Raw genomic sequence first — 25618 nt, forward strand, 5'->3', positions numbered from 1 at the left:
TGAGGCCCTAGCAGCCTTCAAGCACAATATCCGTGACGAGTGGCTTGCCCGGCACCTGGGACAGGAAAAGCCGAAGTCTATGGCAGCACTCACGACACTCATGACCCGCTTTTGCGCGGGAGAAGACAGCTGGCTTGCTCGTAGCAACAATATGACCAAGAACCCTGGTAATTCAGATACCAGGGACAGTAGTGGTAGGTCGCGTCGCAACAAGCAGAAGCGCCGCATTAACGGCGACAATGCTGAGGATATGGCAGTTAATGCCGGATTCAGAGGCTCTAAATCCGGTCAGCGGAAAAAGCCATTCAAAAGGAATCCTAGGGTCCCGTCCAGTTTGGACCGAATACTCGACCGCTTGTGCCAGATACATGGCACCCTCGAAAAGCCGGCCAATCACACCAATAGGGATTGTTGGGTGTTCAAGCAGGCAGGCAAGTTAAACGCCGAAAATGAAGACAAGGGGATGCATAGCGATGACGACAAGGAGCCCCAGCCGTCGAACAACAGTGGACAGAAGGGTTTTCCCCCACAAGTGCAGACGGTGAACATGATATACGCAACCCACATCCCCAAAAGGGAGCGGAAGCGCACGTTAAGGGACGTATACGTGGTAGAGCCAGTCGCCCCAAAGTTCAACCCATGGTCCTCCTGCCCGATCAGCTTTGATCGAAGGGACCATCCCACTAGCATCCGTCATGGCGGATTCGCCGCATTGGTTCTAGACCCAATTATTGACGGATTTCATCTCACTAGAGTCCTTATGGACGGCAGCAGCAACCTGAACCTGCTTTACCAGGATACAGTGCGGAAAATGGGCATAGATCCCTCGAGGATTAAGCCCACCAAAACGACCTGTAAAGGCGTAATACCAGGTGTAGAGGCCAACTGTACAGGCTCAGTCGCACTTGAAGTGGTCTTTGGATCTCCGGATAATTTCCGAAGCGAGGAGTTAATCTTCGACATAGTCCCATTCCGCAGTGGCTATCACGCACTTCTCGGGCGATCCGCATTCACCAAGTTCAATGCGGTACCACACTACGCATACCTTAAGCTCAAAATGCCAGGCCCTCGAGGAGTAATTACGGTCAATGGAAACACCGAACACTCCCTCCGAACGGAGGAGCACACGGCGGCCCTTGCATCAGAAGTACAAAGCAGCCTCTCCAGGCAGCTCTCCAGTCCGGCCATTAAACGACCAGACACCATCAAGTGCGCCCGGAGTAACCTACAACAAGACCGCCTGGCACGACCCGAGCAGGCGTAGCAATGCGGCCCCAACCCCAGCCCTCACAAAAATGCGACACCAGTACTTCGCGTACATAACTACGCTCTAGAAATACCATGGGTACAGGGGAAGGGGCACCATCATGGCACGCCCGAAACACGGCTTAAACCGCACCAGGGGCTGCCGATTTTTTAATTTTCTCTTACTTTCAGGACTCCACACTTCGGAAGGCCTGTTCGGCAGTTCAATTGCCGCACAAACGATGCAAGAACCAGGGAAGCAGATAAGCCACGCCGCATTACGGAACTCCCGGGTGGTCTCTATCACGAGGAGTATACCTGTTTCGCATACTATTCCGCAGCTTGCCCCTGGAACGGACATGTTACATAGTCCAACCTTTTCCTTATCGCATTATTTGTATCATTCTGCTTTGATCGCAGCCCTCTTTAATAAACAGTGCATAGCTTTTGTCTATTTTCGCATTACTCTTTATATATATATGTTCCTTAACGACATATTGCACCCATACACTTTGGTACGGCCTAAATACGCCAGGGGCTTTAGTACCCCTCAATATGGTGTGAGAAGTCCGAACACTTTAACAAGTGCGGCACCCCGAACTTATAGCATTATATGCATCGGCTCCGAATCATGTCTTGGGTCAATAGTTGGGTTTGCCCGGCTCCTATGTTTTGGTGCCTTACGTTCCGCTATATCGGCTAAGGTAGCACTAGGAGAACCACTGCGATTGTGCCCCGGTTGAGCTGGGTCGAGCACCTCAGTGGAGAAAGCTAAAACTGACTGTCATGATGAAGCGAGAGCTGGTCGCTGTTCGAGAGGTTTTTCGAGTCCCTAAAGACTTATGCCTCTTAGAGCGAGGAGCCGGCTCTGTCCGGCCAAGGCGTGGATAGCGCCCCGAACTCGGTCTTCCGAATACCAGGGGCTTCGCCGAAATTTAAAATTATAGAATTCTATGGCTAAGTGAGAGTGTTCACGCATTATAGTCCGATTGCCTTGTTCGTTGGGCTGAGCGCCTCCCTCGAAGGACCCAAACATGGGAAAAAGAGCGCTCAGGTTTATCCCCGAACACCCCAGCACTAGCGGCACGGGGGCAGAAGCCGATGACTTGCCATCTCTCAGAATTGATAAACAGCCGCACAGAAGGTAATATTTTAAATTCCAACAGCATTGCTTAGCGCATATGAACAAGTTTTCAGCGCACAGGACAAAACGAGCAAGTTTCACTCAAAAATTACATCCCTAGAACATTCATCCGCCACAAGTCAGGCACCCTTCAGAACATCCTTATAATAATTCTCGAGCTTGCGATGCTCTTTCCCCGGCGGTGGCCCGTCCTTCACAAGCTTCTCAGCATCCAGCTTGCCCCAGTGCACCTTAGCACGGGCAAGGGCCCTACGGGCACCTTCAATGCAGACGGAGCGCTTGATGACTTTGAGCCTTGGACAGGCCTCCACCAGCCGCCGCACCACCCCGGAATAGCTCCCAGGCAGAGCCCCTACAGGCCACAGCCGAACTATGAGGCCCTTCATGGCCTGTTTGGCCGCCTTGTGGAGCTCGACCAGTTGCTTCAGCTGGTCGCTCAGGGGCACGGGGTGTCCGGCCTCAGCATACTGAGACCAAAACACCTTCTCTGTCGAGCTGCCCTCCTCGGCTCGATAGAATGCGGCGGCATCGGACACACTCCGGGGAAGATCTGCGAACGCTCTTGGAGACCTCCGGATTCGGGTAAGTAACAAGTAACTCACGTTTATGTGTTTGCTTTGCACAAAGAATGTCTTACCCGCCGCTATCTTCCTCACCTCATCCAACTCCTGGAGGGTCTTCTGGGATTCGGCCCTGGCAGACTTGGCATTTTCAATAGCCACCGCGAGCTCGGACGCTCGCGTCTTTGAGTCAAGCTCCAAACTCTCATGTTTTTCCATGAGAGCCTGGAGCTCTTGCCGTACCTTGCCAACCTCGGCCTCATACTTCTCCCGCTCGGTGCGCTCCGTGGCCGCCCTCTTCTCGGCCTCGACCAGCACTTGCTTAAGGGTCGCCACCTTAGACGTGGCCCCTACAATAGCCACAATAATCCTGTCATTTTTTGCAATTGCACCTTTTTATATATATTTAGACAAGGTATTTCTTATCTTCATTGTCCTCGAGCTGCTTCTTGGCACGCCCGAGCTCTTGCTCGGACCGCTCGAGGTTCTGCTTTAGCGTGTCCACTTCCGCAGTCAGTGCGGCGGATGCAAGCAGAGAAGCCTGCATACGCATATTGATTCTTTTTTGTTAGACTCCTGCGAATTTTATTTGATCCTCTATTCGGCTTTTCTTCCCGAACGCCAAACAGAGCATCAGGGGCTACTGTCTATGCGGTAATATTATTTACACATTCTTTACTTACCTCAAAGCCTGTTAAAAGGCTAGTACAAGCTTCAGTCAGTCCGCTCTTGGCGGACTAAACCTTCTAGACCACCGCACTCATAATGGTGCGGTGCTCCTCGTCGATGGAGGCGCCTTGGAGCGCCTCCAACGGATTGTCCGGCACCTCCGGTTCGACGGGGGTCACTGGCACGGTGGGCTTGCTCCTCTTGGAAGGAGGTCCCCCGCCGGACTCTGGAACCTTTGAAGGTTCTGGAGCGGTGTCCGGCCTAGAGCCGGACTTGGAGCCCTGGGGGGTTTCATCCCCTTTACTCCTGGAGTCCTGGAGGTCACCTTGCGGCGCCTCAAGGACCACCTCCTCCCGGCTTGGAACCTGTTGGGACAACACTTTGGTGTCGTCTGTAGGGCGGGGGGAGGAAGCCGTCGGAAGCGAGTTCACATCCGACGAGTCCAGTGAGCCGCTCGACGACGCGTCGAGCCGGTCTTTGGGTGGGCTGCATAACATATTCGACATAAGGGAAAGCTGTGCAATAAACGAATACTATGAATTACTCTGGTATCCGGATACTTATGATTTTGCCAGGGGCTTGGCCCTGGGCGGCCACTCCTCTCCGCCATCGTCGGCGTTGGTGGAGTAGTCCGGAGGAAGGGTTTTCCCCTTCTTGGACCCTCCGGCCTCCCCAGAGAGGGCGGCCTTCCTTTTCTTCTCTCCTCCCGCTGGAGGGGGAGAGGTCTCTTCTTATTCCTCCTCATCTTCACGGGAGGAATGCGCCTCAGAACCGTCGGATGATGGATCCGACACCTCCTGGCGCCGGGCACTCTTTCGAGTCCCCATGGCCTTTTCGCGGCCTTCTTCTCCGTCACCACATAGGGTGCCGGAACCAGCAGCTTCGCCAAGCGAGCGTCCGCTGGGCCTTCGGGCAAAGGAGCCGGACAGTTGATCTGTCCGGACGTCACCTGCCAATCCTGTCAAAGGTAAGGGATCTTAGATCCCGCATGGAGTCAAACTATGAAAAACTGATACCCTGTAAAAGGAAAAAACAGCTTACCGCATGAGCGTGACGCTGCATACTGAATCCGCGATCCTCGGTAGCGGATGCGGGGGCCTCGGCGCCCTTGAAAAGAACCTTCCAGGCATCTTCATACGTCGTGTCGAAGAGCCTGCTCAGAGTTTGGTGTCGTGCCGGATCGAACTCCCACAGGTTGAAAGCCCGTTGTTGACACGGGAGGATCAGGCGGATGAGCATAACCTGGACTACGTTGACAAGTTTGAGCTTCTTGTCCACCAGGGTTTGGACGCATGTTTGGAGTCCGGTCAGCTCTCCTTTTTTACCCCACGACAGGCCTGTCTCCTTCCAGGAGGTGAGCCGCGTAGGGGGTCCGGATCGAAACTCGGGGGCTGCGACCCATTCGGGGTCGCGCGGCTCGGTGATGTAAAACCACCCCGATTGCCACCCCTTCAGGGTCTCCACAAAGGAGCCCTCGAGCCATAAGACGTTGGCCATCTTGCCCACCATGGCGCCTCCGCACTCTGCCTGGTTGCCGCACACCACCTTCGACTTGACATTGAAAGTCTTGAGCCATAGGCCGAAATGGGGGCGGATGCGGAGGAAAGCCTCGCACACGACGATAAACGCCGAGATGTTGAGGAAAAAGTTCGGGGCCAGATCGTGGAAATCCAGGCCATAGTAGAACATGAGCCCCCGGACAAATGGGTGAAGAGGGAAGCCCAGTCTGCGGAGGAAATGGGGGAGGAACACCACCCTCTCATGGGACCTAGGGGTGGGGATGCGCTGCCCCTTTTCGGGAAGCCGGTACGCAATGTCGTTAGACAAGTATCCGGCCTTCCTCAGTTTTTTGATGTGTCCCTCCGTGACGGAGGAGACCATCCACTTGCCTCCTTCTCCGGACATGGCTGGAGAAGGTTGAGGTGGAGAGTGCGGACTTGGGCGCTAGAGCTCGAGTGCGCGAGAATGGATAAGCAAGGGAGGAAGAAGGCGTAGGTGAAAAGGTGGATCATTATCCCCTTATATGGGTGGACGCAACTACGTGTCCCCACCAGCCTGGTAAAACTCGCTTATCTTCAAGCGCCGTAATCAATGGCATGGTTGGGTTACCCACGCCCATATTGATGAGAATCCCGGAATAAGGGGACACGATCTCTGCTTTAACAAGACGTGCCAAGGAAACCGCCTCGCATGACGCGCTGAGGTGGGATAATGAAACGACTCGGATAAAGGCTTGGCCGTGGTGTGTCGCACTACGGAATACGTCAGCAGATTAGATTTGTGTAAATATTATTCTCTCTATGGCAATATGTGGAAACTTATTTTGCAGAGCCGGGCACTATCTTTGTGTTCAAAATCTTATATGAAGTACTTGGAGGAGGAACCCGCCTTGCAATGCCGAAGACAATCTGCGCGCCGGACTCGTCGTCATTGAAGCCTGGTTCAGGGGCTACTGAGGGAGTCCTGGATTAGGGGGTGTCCGGATGGCCGGACTATACCTTCAGTCGGACTCCTGGACTATGAAGATACAAGATTGAAGACTTCGTCCCGTGTCCGGAAGGGACTTTCCTTGGCGTGGAAGGCAAGCTTGGCGATACGGATATGCAGATCTCCTACCATTGTAACCGACTTTGTGTAACCCTAACCCTCTCCGGTGTCTATATAAACCGGAGGGTTTTAGTCCGTAGGACAACATACACAACAACAATCATACCATAGGCTAGCTTCTAGGGTCTAGCCTCTCCGATCTCGTGGTAGATCTACTCTTGTACTACCCATATCATCAATATTAATCAAGCAGGACGTAGGGTTTTACCTCCATCAAGAGGGCCCGAACCTGGGTAAAACTTCGTGTCCCTTGCCTCCTGTTACCATCCGGCCTAGACGCACAGTTCGGGACCCCCTACCCGAGATCCGTCGGTTTTGACACCGACAAGATCCATTGTTACCAGCATAACACCATGATCTCCATCATCTTGATCTTTTATCAACATGCCGTCACATGGTCGTCTCACCAGCTATTGCTTTTGCAACTATTGCTATCGCATAGCGATAAAGTAAAGCAATTACATGGCACTTGCATCTTATGCAATAAAGAGACAACCATAAAGCTTCTGCCAGTTGCTGATAACTTCAATAAAAACATGATCATCTCATACAACAACTTATATCTCATCACGTCTTGACCATATCACATCACAACATGCACTGTAAAAACAAGTTAGACATCCTCTACTTTGTTGTTGCAAGTATTACGTGGCTGCTACGGGCTGAGCAAGAACCGTTCTTATCTACGCATGAAAACCACAACGGTAGTTCGTCGAGTTAGTGTTGTTTTAACCTTCAACAAGGACCGGGCGTAGTCACACAGTGTTCAACTAAAGTTGGAGAAACTGACACCCGCCAGCCACCTGTGTGCAAAGCACATCGGTAGAACCAGTCTCGCGTAAGCGTACGCGTAATGTCGGTCTGGGCCGCTTCATCCAACAATACCACCGAACCAAAGTATGACATGCTGGTAAGCAGTATGACTTGTATCACCCACAACTCACTTGTGTTCTACTTGTGCATATAACATCTACGCATAAACTTGGCTCTGATACCATTGTTGGGGAACGTAGTAATTTCAAAAAAATTCCTACGCACACACAAGATCATGGTGATGCATAGCAACGAGAGGGGAGAGTGCGGTCCACGTACCATCATAGACCGTTAAGCGGAAGCGTTATGACAATGTGGTTGATGTAGTCGTACGTCTTCACGATCGACCGATCCTCAGTACCGAACGTACGGCACCTCCGCGTTCAGCACACGTTCAGCTCGGTGACGTCCCGCGAACTCACGATCCAGTAGATCTCGAGGGAGAGTTTCGTCAGCATGACGGCGTGGTGACGATGTTGATGAAGCTACCATCGCAAGACTTCGCCTAAGCACCGCTACAGTATGACCGAGGTGGATTATGGTGGAGGGGGGCACCGCACACGGCTAGGAGAGATCAATGATCAACTTGTGTGTTCTAGGGTGCCCCCTGCCCCCGTATATAAAGGAGCAAGGGGGGAGGGTGGCCAGCCCTGTAGGGCGCGCCAGGAGGAGGAGTCCTCCTCCTAGTAGGAGTAGGACTCCCCTCTTTCCTACTCCTACTAGGAGGGGGAGGAAGGGGGAGAAGGAGAAGGAAAGGGGGCGCCGCCCCCCCCCCCTTCCTAGTCCAATTCGGACCAGAGGGGGAGGGGCGCGCGGCCTGCCCTGGCCGGCCCCTATCTCTCTCTCCACTAGGGCCCAACAAGGCCCATTAACCCGGGGGGTTCCGGTAACCCCTCCGGCACTCCGGTAAAATCCTGATTTCACCCGGAATTCTTCCGATGTCCAAATGTAGGCTTCCAATATATCAATCTTTATGTCTCGACCATTCCGAGACTCCTCGTCATGTCCGTGATCATATCCGGGACCCTGAACTACCTTCGGTACATCAAAACATATAAACTCATAATACCGATCGTCATAGAACTTTAAGCGTGCGGACCCTACTGGTTCGAGAACTATGTAGACATGACCGAGACACGTCTCCGGTCAATAACCAATAGCGGAACATGGATGCTCATATTGGTTCCTACATATTCTACGAAGATCTTTATCGGTCAAACCGCATAACAACATACGTTGTTCCCTTTGTCATCGGTATGTTACTTTCCCGAGATTCGATCGTCGGTATCTCAATACCTAGCTCAATCTCGTTACTGGCAAGTCTCTTTACTCGTTCTGTAATGCATCATCCCGCAACTAGCTCATTAGTTGCATTGCTTGCAAGGCTTATAGTGATGTGCATTACCGAGAGGGCCCAGAGATACCTCTCCGACAATCGAGTGACAAATCCTAATGTTGATCCATGCCAACTCAACAAACACCATCGGAGACACCTGTAGAGCACCTTTATAATCACCCAGTTACGTTGTGACGTTTGGTAGCACACAAAGTGTTCCTCCGGTATTCTGGAGTTACATGATTTCATAGTCATAGGAACATGTATAGTTATGGAGAAAGCAATAGCAACAAACTAAACGATTATCGTGCTAAGCTAACGGATGGGTCAAGTCAAACACATCATTCTCTAATGATGTGATCCCGTTAATCAAATGACAACTCATGTCTATGGTTAGGAAACATAACCATCATTGATTCAACGAGCTAGTCAAGTAGAGGCAAACTAGTGACACTCTGTTTGTCTATGTATTCACACATGTACTAAGTTTCCGGTTAATACAATTCTAGCATGAATAATAAACATTTATCATGATATAAGGAAATAAATAATAACTTTATTATTGCCTCTAGGGCATATTTCCTTCACCCCCCCCATGGGCCTAGTCCGAAATGGACTAGGGGGAGGGGCGGCGCCCCCTCCTTCCTTCTCTTTCCCCCTCCTTCCTTCTTCTCCTAGTAGGATTAGAAAAGGGGGGAGTCCTACTCCTACTAGGAGGAGGATTCCTCCCCCCTTGGCGCGCCTATGAGGGTCGGCCGGCCTCCCACTCCCTCCTTTATATAGGTGGGGAGGGGGCACCCTAGAACACATCAAAGTTGATCTTAGCCGTGTGCGGTGCCCCCTCCACATATTTCTACCTCAGTCATATTGTTGTAGTGCTTAGGCGAAGCCCTACGTCGGTAACTTCATCATCACCTTCATCACGCCATCGTGCTAACGAAACTCTCCCTCGGCCTCAGCTGGATCAAGAGTACGAGGGACGTCACTGATACGTCTCCGTCGTATCTATAATTTTTGATTGTTCCGTGCCAATGTTCTACAACTTTCATATACTTTTGGCAACTTTTTATACTATTTTTGGGACTAACATATTGATCCAGTGCCCAGTGCCAGTTCCTGTCTGTTGCATGTTTTTGGTTTCGTAGAATATCCATATCAAATGGAGTCCAAACGGGATAAAAACGGACGGAGATACTTTTTGGAATATTTGGAAAATTCTGGAAGAAAAATCCACGCGAGACGGTGCCCGAGGGTGTCACGAGGCAGGGGGGCGCGCCTGCCCCCCCTGGGATGTGTTGCCATCCTATGATGTGTTGCCATCCTATGATGTCTGAGTAGATTTTTGTTGTCCTATCGGTGGTTGATGAATTGCTATGATTGATTTAATTTGTTTGTGGTTATGTTGCTGTCCTTTGGTGCCCATCATATGATTGCACGCGTGGATCACACCCTAGGGTTAGTTGTATTTTGATAGGACTATGTATTGGAGGGCAAGAGTGACAGAAGCTTCAACCTAGCATAGAAATTGACGCATACGGGATTGAAGGGGGACCAATATACCTTAATGATATGGGTGGGTTTTACCTTAATGAACATTAGTAGTTGCGGATGCTTGCTAATAGTTCCAATCATAAGTGCATAGAATTCCAAGTTAGGGATGACATGCTAGCAGTGGCCTCTCCCACATAATACTTGCTATCATTCTAGTAAAGTAGTCAATTGCTTAGGGGCAATTTCGCAACTCCTACCACCACTTTTCCACACTCGCTATATTTACTTTATTGTTTCTTTATCTAAACAGCCCCTACTATTTATTTACGTACTCTTTATTGTCTTGCAAACCTATATAAAACACCTACAAAGTACTTCTAGTTTCATACTTGTTCTAGGTAAAGCGAACATCAAGCGTGCGCAGAGTTGTATCGGTGGTCGATAGAACTTGAGGGAATATTTGTTCTACCTTTAGCTCCTCGTTGGGTTCGACACTCTTACTTATCGAAAACTGTTGCGATCCCCTATACTTGTGGGTTATCAAGACCTTTTTCTGGCGCCGTTGCCGGGGAGCAATAGCGTGGGGTGAATATTCTCGTGTGTGCTTGTTTGCTTTATCACTAAGTAATTTTTATTTGTTGTTCTTAGTTGTTCTCTATCTTTAGTTATGGATATGGAACACGAAATACCAAAAAATTAGGTGTACTTGCTACTCATGGAGATGGGGAACCTCCTAAAACCCTCGATGTTGGTTATGTGAAAAATATTATGTACTACTTTAATAATCCTGAGAAAACCCCATTCAATTATGTAATGGGAGTAACGTTGGATCAACGTGAATACTTTAGGGATTACCGCTTGACACAAAAAGGGAAACTATTATGGGATCAAATTCATATATTGAATTGGTATGCTAGGCAACTATGCTTGAGATATGATTATACTTGTTGTTCTAAGGTGAAGGCTCCATACCTTCCCTTTTCCTGTGAATTTAATAATAATGAAACCTTAGGTTCTTATGCTAATGGTATATATGATTACTAGGATGTGGAACAAATAGAAGAATTTGTTGCTTTTAGGGGTGCTTATGAAATTGAATCTATGTTTAAAGAGTTTGAAGATTTTGATGATGTTGTTTATAGACCTGAAAATTTAGCTATCCTGAAATATTGTTATGAGAATTATGAATACAATTATGAAATTAATGCGCTTATTAAGAAAGTCTCCGCTGTCCAAGAAGAGATTAATATTTTGCAGGAATCTATGGAAGAAGAAATTGATGAAACTATGAGCTCATTGGATGAAAGAGATGATGAGGAGAGCGAAGAACAAAAGGAGGAAGAGCGGATTACCTGCCCGTGCCCACCTTCTAATGAGAGTAACTCTTCAACTCATACATTGTTTAATTTCCCTTTGTGCTTACCGAAGGATGATTGCTATGATGATTGTTATGATCCCGTTGATTCTCTTGAAATATCCCTTTTTGATGATGCTTGTGACCAAGATGCCAATATGAATTATGCTTATGGAGATGAACTTGCTATAGTTCCTTATGTTAAACATGAAATTGTTGCTATTGCACCCACACATGATAGTCCTATTATCTTTTTGAATTCTCCCGACTACACTATATCGGAAAAGTTTGCACTTATTAAGGATTATATTGATGGGTTGCCTTTTACCATTGCACATAATGATTTTGATGAATATAATATGCATGTGCTTGCTGCTCCTACTTGCAATTATTATGAGAGAGGAACTATATCTCCACCTCTCTATGTTTCCAACATGATAAAATTGCAAGAAACTGTTTATACTATGCATTGGCCTTTACTTTGTGTGCATGAATTGTTCTTTTATGACATGCCGATGCATAGGAAGAGAGTTGGACTTCGTCATTACATGATATATGTTACCTTGTGCTCACTACTAAGGGCATCTCCAGCCGCGCCCCCAGGAAGGCCTCCCCAGGCGTTTTTTTTTGCGCCAGCGCCGAAAAATCGGCCCAGTCGCGCCCCCAGGAGCCCGATTTTCGCCGGCTTGGGCCGAAAACAGCGCCGGCGGACCCAGGCCGAACCCGGCGCGCTGGGGGGCGCCCGGGGGCGCCGGGGCGAACTGTTTTGGCGCGAAACAGCCGCGGGCCCGCCGCGTCAGCGACTCTACCCTCTTCTCGCCCCTTCGTCGTCCTCATCGCCTCGTTTCCCACGGCGAATCAATGCCAAAGCTGCCGCGCCGGTCAGCCTACGCCATTGATGCCTCACGGGCGGCGCAGTGAAGACCAGATGACGCGTGTCCCTCGCCCTCCCTCGCCCGCCACGCGTACTCACGACGGCTCGCGCACGGGCGGCGCCTCGGCCTATATAAGACGCGACCCAGCGCACTCGGCGACTCGTACTCTCTCGCCGTCGTCGTTCCTCCCTCTCCTCTCTCTCACCGTCGTCGTTCCTCCCTCTCCTCTCTCTCGCCGTCTCCAGCACCCATGGCCGAACGCTTCCCAGGCGACAGCGCGGCGGCGAACGGCTTCGGCCGCCGCCATCTTCACGAGAGCGAGGCTCGCCTCCTTTTTGAGGTCGAGTACCCGGTCCCGCCGGACATGCGGGTACCCGGGGCGTGGAGGATCAGCGCCGGCGGCGTGCCGGTGCCCCCGATACCCACCGGCACGGCGCAGCGTGCGGAGATCGCACGCATCCGCTCGTCCCTGCCGCGTATGGCGAGGGAGGGGCCACGGTACGTCCCCGACAGCCCGCTCTCGGAGCCCTACTTCCGCCGCCGTCACGCCGAGCAGCTCGAGGCCACCAACGACGTCGAGCCCTCCGGCAGGCTCAACGCTGTCGGCCGGCGTCGGTGGTGGGGCGTGCCCGGGCGCACGTTGGAGGCCGTCCTCGAGTACATCGAGGGCGGCAACACGCCGCGCCTCGACTACCCCGCTCCCCCGTCCTTCACACGCCGCCGGGGAAGCTCCTGGACCCCGAGGCGCATGGAGACCGGGGGGTCCTCCTCCTTGTCCGGCGGCTCCCCCTGCCTCCATCTCCGCCCCGTCAAGCCGGAGCCCCAGGGCGCGCCTGTCAGCGCGTGCACCCGCAGCTCCGGCGTCCGCATCGGCGACAACGCCTCCCCCACCGGCCGCTTCATCCTTGTCGAGCCCAAGCCGGAGGCCAAGCCGGAGCCCGGCCTCCCCGTGGAGTACGAGGAGATAGCCTGGCGTGGCTTCTTCGATGAGGACGCCCTGCGGTGGGTGCGGGACGACTACCTCCGCGACGAGATGGTCCGGCAGCGCCGGGCCCTGCAGGAGATCGCCGCCCGCAAGCGTGGGCGCGAGGACGAGCACGGCGTCGTGGTCCTTGACAGCGACGACGACGACGCCCCTGGACCGTCCAACCCGCCGCGCCAACCGGGGGAGGGATGCAGCAGGGACGGCGGAGGCGTCGGCGGGGGCGACGACGAGGACGACGGCGGCGGTGACTACACGCGGTTCTACCGCCTCCTCGGCATGTAGAACCGCGTGGGCGGGCGGCGAGGCGGGCGGCGAGGGAGACGGCGGGGGTAGCCCGCGGTAGTTTTTCCCTTTTTTGTAAAGTATGTTTAAATTTGAACAAACTCGCCGATGTTTGTGTTAAATTTGAGTCGTGTTTGCGCCGTATTTGACTTTTTTAAAAACCCGTGGGGGCGCGACTGGGGGGCATCACGCCCCCAGTGCGCGGTTTAGCACCGGTGCACCCCCAGGGGGCGATTTTTTGCCCCTCCTGGGGGGCCAACGGCTGGATATGCCCTAAATTACAAATCATTGTTAATTAAAATTGGCTTTGATATACCTTGGATCCGGGTGGATCCATTACTTGAGCACTATATGCCTAGTTTAATGGCTTTAAAGAAAGCGCTACCAGGGGGACAACCCGGAAGTTTTAGAGAGTCATCTATTTTTGTTGAGTTCTTTCATATAGTTTAAAAACAACAAAAATAAAGAGGGGAACCCAAAACTTTTTCAAAAAGGAAAGCGAAAGTGAGAAAGACAAGCATTGTTGAAGTGGGAGCTAGCCTTGAACTTTGTTCATGCTCATGGAAACTTTGTGAATCTTGATTACAGAAACTTTTCAATAAAAATAATTATCCACTTGTACAATTCCATTGTATTATAAAAATAATGTTCCAAGGTTTGCCTTTAGGATGTTTACATTTGCTTGATGGTTTGTACGGTGCAGGACAGAAACTTTGGCTGTAGTGCGCGATTTTACATTTTTTGCTGGAAAGTCAAATGGTTCTGATTCTTTTGCACTGTATTCCTATACAAATTGTTTATTTTTCCTAATTTTTGTAGAATTTTTCAAGTATCAGAAGTATGGTGAATTTTCAGATTATTACAGACTGTTCTGTTTTAGACAGATTCTGTTTTTGATGCATAGTTTGCTTGTTTTGATGAAACTATCAATTTATATTAGTAGATTTAAGCCATGAAAAGGTTATATTACAGTAGACACAATGCAAAAATAAAATATGAATTGGTTTGCGACAGTACTTAGAGTAGTGATTTGCTTTATTATACTAACGGATCTTACCGAGTTTTCTGTTGAAGTTTTGTGTGGATGAAGTGTTCGATGATCAAGAAGGTCTCGATGTGAGAAGAAGGAAGAGAGGCAAGAGCTCAAGCTTGGGGATTCCCGAGGCACCCCAAGTAAATATTCAAAGATACTCAAGCATATAAGCTTGGGGATGCCCCGGAAGGCATCCCCTCTTTCTTCAACAAGTACCGGTATGTTTTCGGATTCGTTTCGTTCATGCGATATGTGCAATCTTGGAGCGTCTTTTGCATTTAGTTTTCATTTTCTCTTTTATGCACCATGCTGGTATGAGATAGTCCTTGGTTGATTTATAGAATGCTCTTTGCACTTCACTTATATCTTTTGAGTATGGCTTTATAGAATGCTTCATGTGCTTCGCTTATATCATTTGAAGTTTGGATTGCCTGTTTCTCCTTACATAGAAAACCGCCATTTGTAGAATGCTCTTTTGCTTCACTTATATTTGTTAGAGCATGGGCATATCTTTTGTAGAAATAATTAAACTCTCTTGCTTCACTTATATCTATTTAGAGAGATGACAGGAATTGGTCATTCACATGGTTAGTCATAAAATCCTACATAAAACTTGTAGATCACTGAATATGATATGTTTGATTCCTTTCGATAGTTTTGCGATATAAAGATGGTGATATTGGAGTCATGCTAGTGGGTAGTTGTGGATTAGTAGAAGTACTTGTGTTGAGGTTTGTGATTCCCGTAGCACGCACGTATGGTGAACCGTTATGTGATGAAGTCGGAGTATGATTTATTTATTAATTGTCTTCCTTATGAGTGGCGGTCGGGGACGAGCGATGGTCTTTTCCTACCAATCTATCCCCCTAGGAGCATGCGCGTAGTACTTTGTTTCGATGACTAATAGATTTTTGCAATAAGTATGTGAGTTCTTTATGACTAATGTTGAGTCCATGGATTATACGCACTCTCACCCTTCCACCATTGCTAGCCTCTCTAGTATCGCGCAACTTTCGCCGGTACCTTAAACCCACCATATATCTTCCTCAAAACAGCCACCATACCTACCTATCATGGCATTTCCATAGCCATTCCGAGATATATTGACATGGAACTTCCATCATCATCATATACATGACTTGAGCATTCATTGTCATATTGCTTTGCATGATCGTAAGATAGCTAGCATGATGTTTGAATGGCTTGTCCGTTTTTTGATGTCATCGCTACGCTAGATCATTGCACATCCCGGTACACCGCCGGAGGCATCCATATAGAGTCATACTTTATTCTAGACATTGAGTTGTAATATTGAGTTGTAAGTAAATAAAAGTGTGATGATCATCATTATTAGAGCATTGCCCCAGTGAGGAAAGGATGATGGAGACTATGATTCCCCCATAAGTCGGGATGAGACTCCGGACTTTACAAAAAAATAAAAGAGGCCAAAGAAGCCCAAATAAAAAAAGAGGCCAAAGAAGCCCACAAAAAAATGAGAGAATAAGAGAGAAGGGGCAGTGCTACTATCCTTTTTCCACACTTGTGCTTCAAAGTAGCACCATGTTCTTCATATAGAGAGTCTCTTGAGTTATCACTTTCATATACTAGTGGGAATTTTCATTATAGAACTTGGCTTGTATATTCCGATGATGGGCTTCCTCAAATGCCTGAGGTCTTCATGAGAAAGCAAGTTGGATGCACACCCACTTAGTTTCAGTTGGAGCTTTCATACACTTATAGCTCTAGTGCATCCGTTGCATGGCAATCCCTACTCACTCACATTGATATCTATTGATGGACATCTCCATAGCCTGTTGATACGCCTAGTTGATGTGAGACTATCTTCTCCTTTTTTTCTTCTCCACCATCATATTCTATTCCACCTATAGTGTTATGTCCATGGCTCACGCTCATGTATTGCGTGAAAGTTGAAAAGGTTTGAGAACGTCAAAAGTATGAAACAATTTCTTGGCTTGTCATCGGGGTTGTGCATGATGTGAATATTTTGTGTGGTGAAGATGGAGCATAGCCAGACTATATGATTTTGTAGGGATAACTTTCTTTGGCCATGTTATTTTGAAAAGACATGATTGCTTTATTAGTAGGCTTGAAGTATTATTGTTTTTATGTCAAATGATAGACTATTGCTTTGAATCACTCGTGTCTTAATATTCATGCCATGATTAGATATGTGATCAAGATTATGCTAGGTAGCATTTCACATCAAAAATTATCTTTTTTATCATTTACCTACTCGAGGACGAGCAGGAATTAAGCTTGGGGATGCTGATATGTCTCCGTCATATCTATAATTTTTGATTGTTCCATGCCAATATTCTACAAATTTCATATACTTTTGGCAACTTTTTATACTATTTTTGGGACTAACATATTGATCCAGTGCCCAGTGCCAGTTCCTGTCTATTGCATGTTTTTGGTTTCGCAGAATATCCATATCAAACGGGGTCCAAATGGGATAAAAACGGACGAAGATACTTTTTGGAATATTTGGGAAATTCCAGAAGAAAAATCCACGCGAGACGGTTCCCGAGGGTGTCACGAGGCAGGGGGCGCGCCTGCCCCCTGGACGCGCCCCCTACCCTCGTGAGCCACCCGTAAGGTAGTTGACGCTCTTCTTTTGCCATAAAAAAGCTAATTTTTGGGGGGAAATCACGGCAAAGGGTTCAGGCCAATCGGAGTTACGGATCTCCATATATACACGAAACGGTGAAACAGAGCCAAGGGAGAACGCAGAAACAGAGAGAGACAAAGAGACAGATCCAATCTCGGAGGGGCTCTCGCCCCTCCCGTGCCATGGAGGCCATGGACCAGAGGGGAAACCCTTATCCCATCTAGGGAGGAGGTCAGGGAAGAAGAAGAAGGAGGGGGGCTCTCTCCCCCTTGCATCCGGTGGCACCGGAGTGCCACCGGGGGCCATCATCATCACCGCGATCTACACCAACACCTCCGCCATCTTCACCAACATCTCCATCACCTTCCCCCCTCTATCTACAGCGGTCCACTCTCCCGCAACCCGATGTACCCTCTACTTGAACATGGTGCTTTATGCTTCATATTATTATCCAATGATGTGTTGCCATCCTATGATGTCTGAGTAGATTTTCGTTGTCCTATCGATGGTTGATGAATTGCTATGATTGATTTAATTTGCTTGTGGTTATGTTGTTGTCCTTTGGTGCCCATCATATGATTGCACGCGTGGATCACACCCTAGGGTTAGTTGTATGTTGATAGGACTATGTATTGGAGGGCAAGAGTGACAGAAGCTTCAACCTAGCATAGAAATTGACGCATACGGGATTGAAGGGGGACCAATATACCTTAATGATATGGTTGGGTTTTACCTTAATGAACATTAGTAGTTGCGGATGCTTGCTAATAGTTCCAATCATAAGTGCATAGAATTCCAAGTTAGGGATGACATGTTAGCAGTGGCCTCCTCCCACATAATACTTTATATCGGTCTAGTAAAGTAGTCAATTGCTTAGGAGCAATTTCGCAACTCCTACCACCAATTTTCCACACTCGCTATATTTACTTTATTGTTTCTTTATCTAAACAGCCCCTACTTTTTATTTACGTACTCTTTATTATCTTGCAAACCTATCTAACAACACCTACAAAGTACTTCTAGTTTCATACTTGTTCTAGGTAAATCGAACGTCAAGCGTGCGCAGAGTTGTATCGGTGGTCGATAGAACTTGAGGGAATATTTGTTCTACTTTTAGCTCCTCGTTGGGTCCGACACTCTTACTTATCGAAAACTGTTGCGATCCCCTATACTTGTGGGTTATCAGTCACCGAGTTGCACGTGTGCAGATCGCGGAGGTACCATGCGTTCGGTACTTGATCGGTTGGATCGCGAAGACGTTTGACTACATCAACCGCGTTACTTAACACTTCCGCTTTCGGTCTACGAGGGTACGTGGACACACTCTCTCCTCTAGTTGCTATGCATCACCTAAATGGATCTTGCGTGTGCGTAAGATTTTTTTTTGAAATTACTGCATTACCCAACATCAGGTTGTGTTTAGCCCCCACATATATATGATCCTCTAACGGTTGTACATTTAGTCTTTGCCAAGGATCAATGATGCAAAAGTGTATCCCATAGAGTTGCTAGGGCTGCAAATGTACTTAGGTCCATTAAAAAGTGATAAACAATGTTGCTTGACTCCTCTAATAATAATTCAAATGTGCTATTTTTGGGCTGGTATGTCAAGCTAGACAATATATACATATGCAAGGTTTAATGAGGCCTCATTTTTGTTGGGATGGTTGTGCATGCATGGCACGACATTAGTATGGATGTATGGTAGTTGTAGCACAACCAATGGAATGGTAGTGACGTGACTATATTAAGAGCCACGTGCAAACTCATACCATCCATGTCTTTAAAAGGCACACATCGCTCCTCCACTCTTTCTCTCTACATCAACACTTACAAACATGTGTGCAAATATCATAACTTGTATGTCAATAGCCCAAAATCTAGAACAATTCATATAATTTTCCTAGTGGACCAATTAGAAATTTATAGGTTGGAAACTCGTGGAAACTCGTGGAAACTCGTGGGAGGCATGGGGAAGCTATGGAGTTCCAATTTGGGTAAACAAATGACAATATAAGGGGTTCATGGTTCAGAATAAAGAACATTGAGCAATAGCACACATTCTTGCTAAAGATGGTAATTCGATCACTACAACTGTCTTTCTTTTTCCCAGTAGAGATATTTTAAAAATGTATAACTTAGCAAGAAAGAAGCATTGACTTTTTTTCTTGTAACTATATAAAACTATTAGTAAATAACTCTTAGATTGTTTCAAAATGAAATACTTACGTTCAGCCAATTCGAAGGACAGAAAAGAAAATTTTAATCACCAAGAATACAAATTGATCTGAGATAACTAAAAGAAGAAGCGACTGCAAACAACAAATAATCGAATCAAATTGTGTGATATCCATAGAGACTAAATGCTTGGTGTGGCACACACTTTAGTGATCCATTCAAATTTGTTGCCGTGCCATAGCAGGCCATGTTTGTTTGTGTATTTTATTTGTATAGCACATATAACATACTTATTCCAATTCTTTCCATATTTCAATTTATACTTGAAGAATCCTTGAGACACATATGCTTGGACGCTGCTTGGGCCGCATACCAGAATGTTAGGCTTTATTCGCAATTACAATTTTTTTCAAGTTTAACCAGCTTTTGTCTATTTTATTTTTTGATCAACACAAATATTATATTTTTCCTGTCTATTTTAAAAATAATTTATGAACATAACTTCGCTAAAAAGTCACATACTCAGTCACTAAATGCTACACTTGCCAACAACAACAGTCTAGTTGTAATTCAATCGGATTTTATTGACGCATTAGATGGATATCTCTCTTTAATCCGGGCGTGGGCTGCGACATTTGTCATTCAAGTCATTTTTATGTAGTGCGGAATTACATTTGTTATGTGTCTACTGTGTGTGTGCCATCCAACATGTAGCAGTAATTAAGCAATGTAGCATCCCCATGTGAGTATGTAACATGGAATCCATCCACGAACCCTCCCTCCCCTACATATGAATCACCCTAATATTTACTACCACTCAATGTGTCTACCGTCCCCTACCATATCATTGTTATAATAGAAAGAGAAGTGGTCAATGTGATCCAACTTTACTCCAGGAGCAGAGATATACACAAGCTATATGGGCCTTGGGCCAAACTATTCTATTGGGCCTAAAGAGCCCACAAGGTTAAAACAAAGATACACTACTATATACTTGACACACCCCCTCAAACTGAAGGTGGATCTAATACGGTGAGTTTGCGAATATGAAGTCTATCCTGTTCTCGAGTTTGAGCCTTAGTGAAGAAATTTGCCACTTGAAGCTCTGAAGAATGTATTGGAGTTGGATGGTCTTCTCCTGACAATGGAAGCGCATAAACAATGCATCCATCCCAATATGTGTAGTTAGTTGAAGCTAATTAGACCATTTGCAATTTGAATTGCAAATGTGCTGTCACAGAGAAGTGTTGTATCAGCTAAGAGCCACCGAAGCCACACAATTTCTAAGGGGGTAGTAGCAAGGGCTTGAAGCTTAGCTTCAGCACTAGAATGAGATACTCTAGTTTGTTTCTTGGATTTACATGCAATGAGAGAAGTACCAAGAAAAGGGCAGTAGCTTGTGGCAGATCGATGATCAACGGGATCACACACCCATGTGGAATGCCTGAAGCTTTAGCTGGTTACAACAAACATAACATAACCGTTGAGATGTTATCCCTCTCAAGTAGCTAATTACAGCGAGCATAAACCATTAGTAGCGCTAAAAAGTTGGTCCCCTGAAGATAAAAGGCATCTCACCACATGTTTGATTCTTTCTCCCAAACTAATGATCATTTGACGCAAAAAAAAGGAGCTACAATTAAGTGTATTGTTCGTTTTCATTCACAATTAAAACTAGTTGCACATGGTAACAAAATCTTAGAGTGTTCGAAAACAAATAATTATGTCTAGCAAAATTGCAAAAGTAAAAAAGCATAAAGCAAATCACCAAAAACATGAACCGCATGTACAATTTTGGGTTAAGATTACTCTCACTTCTGCGAATTAATTAATAAACATGTGCAAGTTGTGGTATGTGCCAGAATAGCTACAATGGTAGATTTGCAACACACCTTGCTTCAAACAGTTTTAAACATGGTGTTATCATGGTAACATGTAGTTCATCATATGTTGAAGATTCAAGAGGCGAGTCGATTGCTTCTCTTTCTCCATCTAATGATAATTTTCTTAAAAAACAACCCCTATCAAGTGGGAAATTAGTATTTTTTTATTAAGTATTGAAACTACTTGCACATAGTAATAAGAATCCTAGACTAATCGAAAACAAAATAATTATGTCTAGACAATGGTATTTCACTATTCCTATGAACCATTATAAAAATTAGAATGTAGTATCACCACAATCGGTAGGCGACTCCTCAATGGGGTGCATGTATCCTAATTGTACTTCACTCTGCCGCTACAAATTTCAACAATATTTCTTACTTAACTCGTGCCATAGTAATAATGTCAATTTTTTGTTCATATAACTTCTGTAAGATCATCTAGGCTGAATGGGCTATAATTTTGTTGGGCTGGTTTTTACGTCTTCATGTCGCAGGATGTGTACATTAGCTCTAGACTAGCAAATCCAATGGGGTTGTGGACTTGTGGTGACACTGCTAGCAGTTAAGATTCTCGTACAACTCCTACCATCCACGTCTTTAAAAGGCGTACATCTCATGTGCACTCTCATCCCACACATGGATACAAACATAGCTCCGAAAGCCCTTGCCTCTTAAGCTGCCTAGATTTCAAAGTGTAAATTGGTTATGTTGATCTTCCTAGTGAACCAATCAACATATGATATATCCAAAAGAAGCTCCTTTTGCGAAGGATACCCCGAAGCAGCTCGTGGAAAATTCCATGTGGAACTTATTTCATAGGAGCAGGAGGCACGAGGAAGTTAGCGAGATTTAGTTTAGATAATTTCCAAGGAGGTTGGACCTATTCTAGTGCGTAGGATAAGTCGCAGTCTGCAACGTATAGCTTGTTCCTTGACGTTGCAGGGTTCGTCTCTGCGTTTTGGCTTCTTTCTCCCAAGCCAATGATCATTTGACACACACACACACACACACACACACACACACACACACACACACACACACACACACACATACACACACACACCATGCAAGCAAATGTATTGTTATTTTTTTAACAATTAAAACAATCTATGTGTGGTAACAAAACCTTAGTGTTCAAAGACAAATTAATTATGTCCAGTCAATTACCAAATCCCTAAATACATATCACACGTATGACTATGCATTAGCATTGCTCTTGCCTCCCCAACCTAATAACCGCATGCAGGTCGCCGTCTATGCTCAAGAACAACATCTTTGTTAGATTTGCAAGACACTGACGTCAAACGGTTTTAAATCACCGAGATTCATATTTCTAATCGTGCCCGTACCTACTCGGCAACTTCAGAAAAGTCATACAGGTAACATATATAAATTAGATGGAAACCAAGAGTGTGTCCTCTCTTCTAGTCTACGGTCGCACCTACCTGTCTCTGTTAAAAATCAGCGGATACCTTGAAGGTTGTGGTGTGTGCCACAGAACAACTAATACATTAGATTTGCAACACATCTAGCATCATACGATTTTCAACTACAGTGTTAGTATGGTAACTTGTAGTTCATGGTTTGGTGCAGATTGAAAAGGTGGCTCAGTCACTTCTTTTCCCAAGCTAATGATCATTTTCTTTTAAAAAAAACTTCAAACATGTGTGAAGCGAGCATTGTTTTGTTATTAGCTATTGAAACTACTTGCACATAGTAATAACAATCCTAGACTCTTTGAAAACAAAATAATTATGTCCAGCCAATTTGCCGGAGTAAAAGCAAAAAATAAATCATCAAAAAACACAAACATAAACTAGTCTTGCTAGTATTTCTATGTAGTATTAAAAAATAGTATTTCACATGCCCACAGTTGGTAGGCGAATCTTCTTGGGGTGCATGTATACAAATTGTACTTCACCCTACCTCTACCAAATTCAGCAATATTACTTACTAACAGGGGCGGATCCAGTATTGGACATGGGTGTACAGATGTACACCCAAAAGTTTATGCCAAGAAAAATCGTATATATAGGTATATGACAAAAATCATAGCATGCATGCTCGAGACACTATGCAGTAGCCCACTTGTGGCCAACAAGCCCATATATAGCCCATCAGCAGCAGTCCACGAGCAGCATCCAGCCCTTCTGCCTAGTTCCCCCACGCACCAGGCACTACTTCGCTCAGTCTTGCCTACAAAACAACTTCTCCCTTCATCTACTAATACTGGCTTCACTGTTAGGGTTTCTAAGGCCATTGATTTGAAAACTTTATATTGCATGAACCAATTGGCTTCCATCACAAAAAAAAGAACCAATTGGCTTCACTGTTAGGGTGAAAAATATATTGAACACTCAATGTTGAATTCCTGGATGCGCCACTGCTTACTAACTCATCCCTTGGTAATTACAACATGTTGCCTGTTTTTCAAATAACTTTTGCAATATCATCAGCTAGTATATGCATGTAGGAGGCAAATGAGCCATAATTTTATTTTGTTAGTTATTCACATCTTCACGACACAAGATGCGTACTTATCATTGCACTAGTTAAGCAATGAGATTGTGGCTATGCGATTAGTAGTTAAGATCCAGGTACAAATTTCAACCACCAATGTCTTTAAAAGGCCCATGTTTCATGTGTACTCTCATCCCCACACATGGTCACCAACATAGCTCCCAAAGCCCCCACCCCATATGTTACCCAAAGTTCGAAATCTGGATTGATTCTTTTCATTTTAGTGAACCAATTAACATATCGTATGCCCAAAGAAGCTCTTTTCACAAAGACATCCCACGGATGCTCAGGGCAATGCCAAATGAAGCGTCGTTCATGGGGGGTAGGAGGCACGGGGAAGTCAACGAGATCCAGTTTGGAAAAGTTGTGAGGAATGTAACCATGTCATAGCGTGAAGCATGAGTGTTAATGAGCAGGGTAGCTTGTTCAGGGAAGACAGCCAGACCATGCTAGGTTTTTTGCTCAAGCTAATGATCACTTCACGGAAGCAGAAACTTCGAGCTAATTATACCATTTTTTCATTAATGATTCCCAATTTGCAGGAGTAAAAAGAAAAAACCAAATCACCAAAAACACAAACCCCACGTACCATGTGTTGGCACCGCTCTCATTGCACCGAATTAAGAGCTAGCATCTACAACCGAACCCCTCAAACCCATCTCAAACGTCCGGGCAGACCGTCCGGTCACTGCTCGGTCATGAAATTTGGACCCAGACGGGCCTCTCAGACCGCCCTCAAACGTCTGCCACGTCGACTTGGCCCAGCCTAGCCCACGGCTGCCCCACAAATATCGCCATCCGAAAAACCCTAGACCGCAGTCAATCCGAACTCCACTTCACTCTCCTCTCCTTCCACTCCATTTCCGATCCCCTCCAAACGCATCCGATGACCGGCGACCGAAGCAGCGCTGCCTCCCGTGGGGACTCCGGCTCCGATGACGACTGGTCTAGCCTGCTGCGCGAAGCGGACCCCGACGATGTGGAGGAGGTCGCCCTCTGCATCGCATTGAGGCGTTCGGTCGTCCAAGGCGGATCTGGCAGTGGCGGATCCACTTCGTCAACGCTCGGCGCCCGTCGACGCAGCGCCGGCGATGTTGCCGACCCATCCCGCCCGACGCGCGGCTTCGCCCACTCTGCTCCACTCCTCAAGGTACGCCGCCCACCACCAGCACCCTCTGCTTCGGAGGTGGTGCCCGGCCACCGCTGGGTCCTCGTGCCCGCGACGGTGCCGGCGCGCACTCGGACTCCCGTGTCGGAGGCACGAGCAGCCCGGCGCATGCGGCAGTGGGCGAGGGAGAGGGCAGCGGCGTCCAAGTCGATGTCCGCACCGTCCGCGCGCGAGCGCGCCGGTCGATCCTGAGGCAGGGCTCCTCGCTTCTGTCCTCTGCCGCTCGCTCATGACAGCGGAGACGGATGCGCGGGGCCTCCGCTGCAAGAATGCCAAGGCGCTCCGACTCGCCATCGAGTTGTCGGAGCGCGAGGCAACAAAGGAGGCGGCGACGAAGGCGAAGGCGGCCCACCATGCCAAGGAGCAGGACCGCCTGCTCCGCAGGCTGTCGGGCATGAGGTGCAGGTCCGACTCAGATATAACGGACGGCTCCACCCCCAGCTCCGACGCCGACACGCCGACGCCTACACGGAGGAGCGGCACAGCCGCCCCGATAGCCGAAAGGTGATTTCCTCCGCCCTTCCTCGTTTTGTTTATATTTTATCTATGTTTGTAGTATGGATTTGCATTGTCCGCCGTTGAACTCCGATGAATTATGTTTTTTTTTGTCCGGCTAATCCGATGAACTGCACTATGGTATGTGTTTTACGTAGCGTTGCATGAATTGCATGGTTTTTAGGTTTAGAATATGAGGGACACGAGTGTGAAAGACGAAATATGAGGCGTGCCTGGTCAGTGTCTGCGGACTCGATTTGCCCCATGCGGCTGTAGATGTTCTAATAAACACATAGAGGTCACGGTGTGTGCCACAGAACGACAGCTATGTTAGGTTTACAACAC

Source organism: Triticum urartu, chromosome 3A (genome assembly GCF_056163025.1).
Source record: "Triticum urartu cultivar PI428250 chromosome 3A, HENAU_Tu73, whole genome shotgun sequence".
In the NCBI taxonomy this organism is placed as follows: Eukaryota; Viridiplantae; Streptophyta; class Magnoliopsida; order Poales; family Poaceae; genus Triticum; species Triticum urartu.